Here is an 11,258-nt window from a genome sequence, read left to right on the forward strand (position 1 = left end):
TTGATTTGAAATGGTTTATTTCAAGCAATCAAATAGAAATAAACAAAAACAATACAATCATCAGTTATACATTCATACAATAACTAATCAAACTTGGGATAATTAGACATATTAATAAATATTGCTTGAAAGGGAGTGGAAGGAAGCGAATTAATAATCCCACCCCTGTTCTACTGTAACCATTTTATTAGGTGATTTATCATTATCCGGTTTCTAGCTTTTATCAGACAGGATTAAGAATCTTGAAGTATCAATAAAGCACATGACAAAGAAAATGTCATGGTGCCTCTGTCAGACTCCTCCCCCTCCCCTCTCTGCTTGGCTCCTGACTCATCACAGCTGCGTCCACTCACCTCATCAGCCGCCTGCCTTCTTAAGGGGATCCAGGACCAGTCTCCAGTGCCAGATCGTTGCTCCTCTATGGTGCTTAGTATGGTCACCTCGCTCACAGCTACTGCTGTCAAGCTCTCGCCTAAGTCTCTGTTCTCCGTCTGTCCACAGGAATCCGTTACTACGAGTGGGCGCCCGAGTCATCTTCGCTTCTGGAACCAAGCCTCAGAATTCTCCCGGTCACACCAACGAGCCTCTGCCGACTCAAGCCGCACCAACCGCCGCCGATTCAAGCTAATCCACCAGTGACGCCACGGGCTGCAGACACATTCAATCATCTTCGTGGGAATCTCTCGGACGTGACTACTCCACCCAAACATCTACAAAACCTAGAACCGAACATTAAAACTCATAACCCATCATCTACTCGCCTGTGTATTCTTCCGGTTTCCAGCGTTTGGGTCTGTTTTTCCCGCTAGCCATGACAGAACGATCTGGCCAGACTCCTGACCCAGCTGATCCGGAAGGGTTGAGACTCGCCGTAACCCAACAGGGAATAATGCTCGGACGCCAAGCTGATGCCCTTTCGCAGATGGCTGCTGCTCAACAGGACCTTTTTCTTCGCCTGGACGGTATGGCACAAAAGCTTCATGAACTAACCGGACAATCTTCTCACACCACAGCCGCTACCCCCCATACCTCCGGCAACGGCCCGGAAACTTCCGCATCCGGGTCCTCCGCCGCTTCCGAGAACTTCCGTCTGCAACCGGAACCATTCTTGGGTGACGTCGAAGCTTGCGGAGGTTTTGTACTGCAATGTCAACTAATTTTTCAACAAGCTCCTAGATATTACCAATCTGACCTTAGTAAAATCACACTAGTAATTAACTCTCTTAGGAACAAAGCACTCCAATGGGCTCAAGCCTTTGTTTCATCTAACCCCATCTCGCATCTTACGTATGATAGATTCATTAATGAGTTCAGGCTTATTTTCGATCAGCCTCGTAAGCAGGAAGAAGCCACCCGTCGTCTGCTCAGTTTAAAACAAAACAATCGGTCAGTCAGTGACCATGTGATAGATTTTCGTATCTTAGCCGTCGAAGCAGGTTGGCCCGATCTCGCTTTTAAAGGCATCTTTTACCAGTCGCTAAATGAAAGAATCAAAGATCATCTCTGTTCACAACCAGAAGCACGTACTTTTGAGGAGCTGGTCACAGCGGCACTCCGTTCTGACCTCCGTTTGCATGAACGTCAACGAGAAAGACCCCCAACTACTCCTATTACAACCCACAATTCATTCATGATTCCCACGCCAGACTCATCTTTTCGTACGGAGAACACCATAACTCAAAAACCTCCCGAGGAGACTATGCAGATAGGCCATTCAAAACTCACTGAAGAGGAACGTCGTAAGCGCAGAGAGGAAGGTTCTTGCTTCTACTGCGGAAACCATGGGCATCTAGTCCACGCCTGTCCACGCCGTTTAAACTCCAAGACCCCCCGCTAAAAGCCAAATCGCAGGGGGATCCAAGCGGTAAAAACTCTGATGCCGTTTCTCTGTGTATACCTGTTAAACTCTGTTTACAAACCCAAGTATATGATTCACGTGCTTTAGTTGATTCTGGTGCCGAGCAGAGCCTCATAGATCAACAATTGGTTAACCAGCTATCCATACCCTCAGAACCTCTGGACGTACCCATTGAAGCTTCAGGCCTGGGTGGCCAACACCTTTCACGAATAACTCATCGCACCAAGCCACTATTACTCATTTCTTCAGGTAATCATAGAGAAACCATTCAACTTCTGATCACGCAATCTACTCATACTCCTATTGTGTTGGGGTACTCCTGGTTAAAACAACATAACCCACAGTTCAACTGGGCACGAAGAACCATTAACCACTGGAGCCCCTATTGCCTGGCCAATTGCCTACAGTCAGCCATTCCTACTACGGCTGTTTCTGCCCATGAAGACTCTTGTGAGATTGACCTTTCCAAGGTTCCGTCTTGTTACCACGACCTTAAAACTGTTTTTTGTAAGATCAAAGCTAGCGCGCTTCCACCCCACCGTCCCTATGATTGCGCAATAAATTTATTACCTGGTGCCACTCTCCCTAAAGGGCATTTATTTAACTTATCTGGTCCTGAAAGACTGGCCATGGAGAATTATGTTCAAGAAGCCCTTGCTTTGGGACACATTCGACCATCCTCCTCTCCTGTGGGGGCCGGATTCTTTTTTGTTGAAAAAAAAGATAAAACCCTCCGTCCCTGTATCGACTACCGTGAATTAAATCAAATCACCATAAAGGACAAGTACTCTCTACCGCTCATTTCGTCTGTTTTCGATTCGATCCAAGAAGCCCGGATTTTCACTAAATTGGATCTCAGAAACGCCTACCACTTAGTCAGAATTAAGGATGGAGATGAATGGAAGACGGCTTTCAACACGCCACTGGGGCACTACGAATATCTTGTGATGCCATTCGGCTTAACCAATGCTCCAGCCGTCTTCCAGCAGATGGTTAACGACGTCCTCCGGGACTTCCTCAACCGTTTTGTGTTCATCTACCTAGATGATATCTTGATCTATTACCACAACCAAGCCCAACACGAACTTCACGTCCGACAGGTTCTGGAACGGCTACTAGAAAATCAACTCTATGTCAAACATGAGAAATGTGAATTCCACGTCAACACAGTGCAATTTCTTGGCTACATTATTGAGGCAGGACGAATTCGCCCTGACCCCGCTAAAATTGAGGCCGTCACTAACTGGGAGCCATCCGAAAAACGCAAGAAATTGCAACAATTTCTCGGATTCGCAAATTTCTACTGGCGCTTTATAAGGAATTATAGCAGCATTGCAGCCCCCCTCACGCAGCTAACCTCTGTTAACCGTCCCTTTCAGTGGACCCCAGAAGCACAGCGAGCCTTTTCTAAACTCAAAGAACTCTTCGTCTCTGCACCTATACTTATTCAACCCGACCCTTCCCGGCAATTCATAGTGGAAGTTGATGCATCTGATTCAGGGGTAGGAGCGGTATTGTCACAGAAAGAAGAAGGTTCTGGAAAATTGAAACCATGTGCTTTTTTCTCCCGCAAGCTTTCTCCAGCCGAACAAAATTATGATGTTGGCAATCGGGAGTTATTGGCCATCAAGCTGGCTTTGGAAGAATGGCGTCACTGGTTGGAAGGAGCCGAACAACCATTCATCGTATGGACCGACCATAAGAACTTGGAATATCTCAGGACCGCCAAGAGACTAAACTCCAGGCAAGCTCGTTGGTGCCTCTTTTTTGACCAGTTCCAATTCACTATTACTTACAGGCCCGGCTCTCGAAATGTTAAACCCGATGCCCTCTCCCGGAAGTACAGCCCCATTGAACGCGAATCCACCACCATTCTTCCCCCCACATGTATCATTGGAAATCTCATCTGGGACGTGGAATCTAAAGTCATGCAAGCCCAAGGTGAGGAGCCTAACCCTCCTCCAGTCCCCAGGGGCACACTGTTTGTTCCCCCAACACTCCGTTCTGACGTCATCTCCTGGGGACACATTTCCCGTGTGGCCTGTCACGGAGGGGTCCACCGCACTCTCAAACTAATTAGGAGGAGGTTTTTCTGGCCCTCCATGGGCAAGGACGTCCGGGAATATGTAGCTGCATGTTCTACGTGTGCCCGTTCCAAAACCTCGTCTTCCGCTCCTGCTGGCCTCCTCCATCCTCTGCCCACACCTAAACGCCCTTGGTCCCACCTTGCAATTGACTTCGTCACTGGTTTGCCTCCTTCCCAAGGTAACACGGTCATATTCACCGTCATTGATCGATTTTCTAAGATGGCTCATTTTATCCCATTACCTCAACTGCCTACTGCCACTGAAACCGCTGATGTCATTGTCAACCATGTCTTCCGTCATCATGGGATTCCAACTGACATAGTCTCTGACCGTGGTCCTCAGTTCGTTTCTCAGGTCTGGAAGGCTTTTTGCTCTGCCTTGGGGGCCACGGTCAGTCTCTCATCCGGTTATCATCCTCAATCTAACGGCCAAGCAGAGAGAGCTAACCAGGAACTGGAGGCAGCCTTGCGCTGTCTGGCGGCACAGAACCAACAGGACTGGTCCCAGTATCTGGTTTGGATTGAGTATGCTCATAACACTCATCCCTCTTCCGCCACTGGGATTTCCCCGTTCGAAGCCGCCCTCGGGTACTCACCACCTCTGTTTCCATCACAGGAACTCGATCTGGCAGTGCCCTCAGTTCAACAGCACCTCCAGCGCTGTCAACGCGTTTGGGACCAGACTAGGGCAGCTCTCCTTCGCACTAAGGAGAGCAACTGCCGTCTCGCCGATCGACGCAGGGTGGTGGGACCCGACTACCAACCTGGTCAGAGGGTCTGGCTCTCGACTCGCAATATCCCCATTCAAGCCTCATCACGGAAACTGGCGCCACGATTCATTGGACCCTACGTCATTGACAAGATTGTCAACCCCACCTGTGTCCGTCTCCGTCTACCTAAGGCTCTCAAGGTACATCCTTCATTCCATATCTCCCAAGTCAAGCCCGTTTTGGAAAGTCCTCTGTGCCCGCCGTCCGCTTCCCCGCCACCCGCCCGTATCATCGACGGCGCCCCTGCCTTTACGGTCAGTTGGGTTTTGGATGTCCGGCGTAGGGGTCGCGGATTCCAGTTCCTGGTGGACTGGGTGGGTTACGGTCCGGAGGAGCGATCTTGGATCCCCCGCTCGCTCTTCTTGGGTCCTTCGCCTATTGAGGACTTTTACCGGGCCCACCCGGATCGTCGCCCTGGACCGCCTGGAGGCGGTCGTTGAGGGGGGGGTACTGTCATGGTGCCTCTGTCAGACTCCTCCCCCTCCCCTCTCTGCTTGGCTCCTGACTCATCACAGCTGCGTCCACTCACCTCATCAGCCGCCTGCCTTCTTAAGGGGATCCAGGACCAGTCTCCAGTGCCAGATCGTTGCTCCTCTATGGTGCTTAGTATGGTCACCTCGCTCACAGCTACTGCTGTCAAGCTCTCGCCTAAGTCTCTGTTCTCCGTCTGTCCACAGGAATCCGTTACTACGAGTGGGCGCCTGAGTCATCTTCGCTTCTGGAACCAAGCCTCAGAATTCTCCCGGTCACACCAACGAGCCTCTGCCGACTCAAGCCGCACCAACCGCCGCCGATTCAAGCTAATCCACCAGTGACGCCACGGGCTGCAGACACATTCAATCATCTTCGTGGGAATCTCTCGGACGTGACTACTCCACCCAAACATCTACAAAACCTAGAACCGAACATTAAAACTCATAACCCATCATCTACTCGCCTGTGTATTCTTCCGGTTTCCAGCGTTTGGGTCTGTTTTTCCCGCTAGCCATGACAGAAAATTACTTAAATTATCTTGTAAAAAATAATTTTTAGAAATCAAAATGTCAATGAAGTATCCAAAATATATGCAAATTATGTTACTTATAAAAGTCATTTTTATGATTAAAAAATAATGCTATATCAATAAAATAGACATAACACTGTTTCAGAAATTTCCATAGCAAAATTTAATCAAGTATCAAAAGTTAAAAATATGTGCAAAATTATGTTACATTAGGAAAAATCATAAATAAACTTATCAATTTTTTGGAGCAAGTGAAGTAGTATCATTAATCAATTTAACCATTTTCAATAATTGATTAATCTTTTTTTTTGTATCTTTTTATTTGTTTTTTATGATAAAATGCTGTAAGGGAAAATAAAAAGGGTCCATAATCTGTCGAATGACCAAGGTTGGTATTTCTTCTTTTGCTGATTAACAGCCGTTCTTCTGGGTTTAAACAGAGTTTATAGTTCTCTTCGATGTTATGTCTGCAGACATTAGATTAAGTTCCATAATCCTTCTTCAGCTGATATCAGCGACGAGGTCAAGTTGAGGTCAAGTTGTCTGCAGGTCAGAACGTTACTGAGAATCAGGGTCCTCCATACTTTTGGAGAAAGTGATGAATCCAGGCCTCATATTTCTGAAAATTATTTGGCTCTTTGATTTATTACTGCATGTTGTTTCAGACGTCCGTGATCAAACACTTCTCAAAGTCCTTCATGGTGTTGACAACCAAAACCTTGGACCAGTCCGGTGGACCGAGTGGTTTGACGTAAATCCTGCAGCCTTTAACCCAAGTGTTCTCAATCTGCTTACGCTTCCTGAGATGCCTGGCATGTTTGGCGATTTCAGCATTCCTTCTGATCAGATGGTCGTTCAGATAAGCAGCAGATCCCTTCAGATTCTTCCTTTGATTCATCAGAGCTAGCTTGTGTTTTTGATTCACAAACCTGATGAGGATCGCTAGTTTATCCGTCTCCTTTCTCCTGGGGAGCGGTTGGCAGGTCTCGATGGTGTTGAGATCCAGGGAAATCCCTTTAGACGTGAGAAATTATTCCACTTGGTGTTCCAGAGACTCTCCACCGCTCTCCGTTTCAGAGCTCCTAGCGCTATTAGCATAAGCAATGCTAACTCCAGCTGCATTTAGCTTTGTCCGAGGTTTGATCGGTACTCCAGTGAGAATGACATTATTCATCCTTACTTGTTGTTCCACATCATCCAGTCTTTTCTCCAGAATCTCGACCCGGTTTTCTCGTTGCTCGTTTTGAGCTCTGAATCTTCGGAAGTCCTCCATTAGCTCCAAGATCGGAGTTAGCTTAGCATTCACTTGTTCTATAAAAGGATACAACGCAGCTTGGATGTCATCAAGAGTCTTTGTAGTCAGGGTTTTTCTTAGGGGGCCATTGTCAGCTCTCTTTTTTTGGAGAAAATCAACTTTTTAAGTCATTTAAAGATAATTGTATAGCCGCCGTCAGCCACACGCGTCCGTGAGTTTTCAGTCAGTCTTGAGTCTAATCCTGCATCTGGGTCATCCTGATACATCTTGACACCCAGTCTTTTATTCCATCTCTTTTTATGTCATGATACAAACAACAAGTTTGCACATCAAAATGCATCAATAACAGTTTTTTGTTTTGACACATTTTTATTTCCATCATATTGCTGACATTGATTAATTTTTCTTCTGTAATCTGAAATGTGTAGGATTTCTCCTGTAATGTGAGAGTGGAACCAAACTTAATGGAGGAAGAAACTTAAGCACCATGAATTACAGATAGTGAAGAAAAAAACAATCCACAATTCAAATTTAAATAAATACAAACCACAAAAAAGTTTAAAATGAGAAAATGTGGTGCACTGAAATGATGCAGGTGGCCATTAATGCATGTTGGTCAAATGGTTAGCAGAACTACACAATTTTCTTCTTTGTAAAACTTTACATTTCCTTGTCGTTCATTGCCCCGAAATAAGCATTCAGAACTGTGGGAGGTCTGTACATTGGTATGGAAGTTGGCGCTCTTGCCTCACACTGAGAAGGCCCTGGTTCAAATCCCAGCTTGTATCTTGCCTGAGCATGTTTTTTTTTCCGGAACTTTGGCTTCCTCCCACAGTACAAAAATATGCATCATAGGACAGTTGAGTGCTCTAAATGTGAACATGACTGTGTGTGGTTGTCTGTCTTTATGTGGTCCTGCGATGAAGTGGTGATCCATCCAGGTTGTTCTCAGCATTTGCTGGAATGGGCTTCATCAGGTCTGTGACCCTGAAAGTGATTAAGCAAAAGAAGATGGACAGAAGCGCTTGATTTCTGTTCTTCAAGAAGTTTGATTTTTCTGACTGCACTTCTTAGTATGACTGCAACAATCGGTCTTCATGTCTGTTAATATTGTCAAAAGAGCTTTGTTGATTGTAGGCTGCACAGTGGCATAGAGGTTAGCGTTCTTGCCCTCATTCAAAACCCAGCTTGGACCTTTCTATGTGGAGTTTGTATGTTTTTTTCCAGTCACTTAGGATTCCTCCCACAGTCCAAAGATATGGTTGCTGTTTGTAATTTGTAATTTGTAATTCTAAACTGCCCCTTGGTCTAATATGTGTGATTATGTGGCCCTGCAACAGATTTCGGACCTGTTCAGGGTATACTCCACCTTCACACGACATTAGCTGGGTTGGCTCCAGCAACCCCATGACCCCGAAAGGAACCCAGCAGGCTCGGGAGATGGATGGATGGAAACCAAATCCACATAAGTTGCCAGTTTCAAAGAGTTCTTAATTTAGATTGCTCAAGTCAAGGCCAAACTGTAACTGACTGGAGACAAAACCCTGACACTGGATGTGAAACTGCCACACAAAACTCAGGCTGCACCACCAATGTTTGTGACAAATTTATTCAGGACATAATGAATTTAGTGAGTATTCTAGCATGGCAGAGAGTGAACAAGTTATCATTTCCAGTGTGTGTCTGCATGGTTTACCGGCGATTTGATTTCTGAGCTGTTGCTCCCTCTGATGCCTTCGCATTTATTTCTGTGTCATTTCAATTAACCTTTCCACTGACAGTGCTGTGCTCAGATTTATAAATCTGATCTATTTTTAATTGTATTTTGCTTTAGTTTGACCTTTAATTTAGAATGAAAAGATCGTATGTGCACTGCTAATGAAATTTTTTTTCTTTAGATATCAACCGAACATACCATGTTCAAATTTTTGTTAACTACTTGAACAAGAATGAACAACTACTTGTTCATTCTTGTAAAAAGCAATAGATGATACTCCTAAAATTAACATAATGTTCACATAAATATCTGTTCATAATATACTGCATAAAACAGATTGAAAGGATGGTAGCTGATCTCAGAAGGATGACCAGAGTTGGTCACTACTTCACAATGTTTGCTGCAAAAGACCCCTGATGTCTTTCCATTTGCCATGGTTGCTACAGAAAAGTGTCAAAATCCTGCCCTAGTGGTTGTAGACACTGCACCAATTCAACTCAATCTGCCCCAGTTTAACTGGATCATCCACAACTTGTGTTTAAATTAGGCAACCACGTTTCAGTTTAGGGTAGGAAAAAACATGAGCTGGTTGAGGAGAAAATGTAGGTATTTTTTTCCTCAGTTGGGACCTCTCCCTCTGGGTCGGCTGCTGTTCAGCCGCTGCAGCTCTAGGTGGGAAACTGCATCACCGCTTAGGTGTGGTAGGGCAGTCCCCGCCTGTGATGCTGCATTTGGCTGGTTATGCGGCTGTTCACAGAGAAGGAGGTTCCAATTATTAGCGTTTTCAACATCTTGTTTTTGTGCTCAGCCTATTTCTCATTGTCTTTCCCCATCAGTTAGGGGGTGGGAGGTGTGAAAGGAGTGGGGGGCTGTGTGTAGGTACGGCCTATTTTTTTAATTTTTGTGCTTGTTTTCAAATTTTTTTTTTTTTTATGTAAAGCACTTTGTGTTATGCTTTTATGTGAAAAGTGCTTTATAAGTAAAATTTTATTTGATTTGAGTGTCTCATATGGAACCAAAGTCTGTTTCATTTTATGTGACTTCTTTGACACATTTGACTAGTAAAGACAGTAAAGTTAAGGTGTTAGAAGATCATTTAAAAAGCTACTTTACTGTTACAATGCTAAAGATTTGTCATCAGATAATATACCCTTTGTCATACAAAGTACATACAGCAGGTGCAGATCATTGACTGTCTAAAGAGAAATTGACCGAGCAAGTGCACGTGACTGTTACATCCCTCTTCAGGGAGGATGGAGAAAAAAGGTAACAAAAAAAATTATGATAACCGGGCGTGATTAAAGTTAGCCACACAGCCGTTTCTTCTGTAACACACACAAAAATCAAAGGAAACTAAAGGAAACTAACCAAAAAACCCAAAGGTGGAATAAATGCATGAGACGCTGGTATAACTACGACAGAAATGAAAAACACAAAATTACTCAAAATGCAAACAAAGATTAAATTTAACAAAAGGACAAAGAAATAACTAAGAGGAAAACCAGAGGCATTCACAAGCTAAGGCCAGGCCGACAGACGGGGCAGGCTGAAGAAACAAATCTCTCCAAGGAATTCAGCCGACACTGGAGCAGAGGATCCTGGGAGCTTTTAAAGCTTCCCTCCCAGCCAGTCAATTGGAAGCAGCCTCAATCAGCTCTGCGGGGGGGGGGGGGGGGGGGGGGGTTGTCACCAGCTGTGCAGAAGCTGACTACTGCTGGAGCTGAAACATGTGCAAACAACAGTCACCCATTGAAAATGAAATACTTCCGGCTCCAACCAAATTAAGTCAATTCAGTCTCCATTTTTTCTCCAATACAAATGCCAGCATTTGGAGCCAGACGTTGTCTATAACCCTTGTGCTATCATAGATGACCCCACCCCTCCATTGACGTGTTCTCCCTAACATGACAAAGGTGGATAAAGGTGGAAAGATTTCATGTAATCCATGGAAACCAGTGAAGATCACAAATCATTGAAGAAAAATTGTTCAGAGCACTGTCTAGTGGGTCTAGATGACCCAACTCCCAATGTTAAAATGCCTAGGATAGCACAAGGGTTACGCAGTGGTTTAGCCTTTGCAAGAAATATAAATTATGGCTGTCCTAATCACCAAAGTATATTTAACTAACTGCCGTTTAACCCTTGTGCTATCCTAGGCATTGCAGACAAATGCCTATACAGTCACTGAGGAAAGACAAAACAGTAGCAGCAGTGGATCTGATTCAAACCTCTGCTGTTAACTGGCAAGAACTTCAGAGTAGTTTTAGTAAGAATGCTCCTGAACAAACAGAAAAACCTTTAGTCGTGTATCAACATGTAACTCTACAACCAGCATCCTCTGTGGTTGTAAAGCTGGCTCCATTTTTCACTCACGTGCAGAATAAAATGTGTGGTACTTAATGAGTCATGCACAGCCTTTTCAGTTAATGATGGGTACATTGAACCCCATTAGATGCAAACAGAAGCCAATAAAAGAATGTCATCATTTCGAGAAATGGAACTGCACAACAAAACATTGTGTTGAGAGTTGGGTGATTGAGCAAATGACTGGAAATAATATGATCCTGAC

General features: G+C 44.8%; 1 long non-coding RNA gene across 1 annotated transcript; it reads left to right on the top strand.

The window, feature by feature from the left end:
- Positions 1-287: 287 nt before the first annotated feature.
- LOC105354074 lies at positions 288-752 on the top strand. Its single transcript, XR_908785.2, has 2 exons — positions 288-423; positions 502-752. It is a non-coding gene; the product is annotated as an uncharacterized LOC105354074 (long non-coding RNA).
- The last annotated feature ends 10,506 nt before the right edge of the window (positions 753-11,258 follow it).

This window comes from Oryzias latipes, chromosome 5 (assembly GCF_002234675.1).
Source record: "Oryzias latipes chromosome 5, ASM223467v1".
NCBI lineage: Eukaryota > Metazoa > Chordata > Actinopteri > Beloniformes > Adrianichthyidae > Oryzias > Oryzias latipes.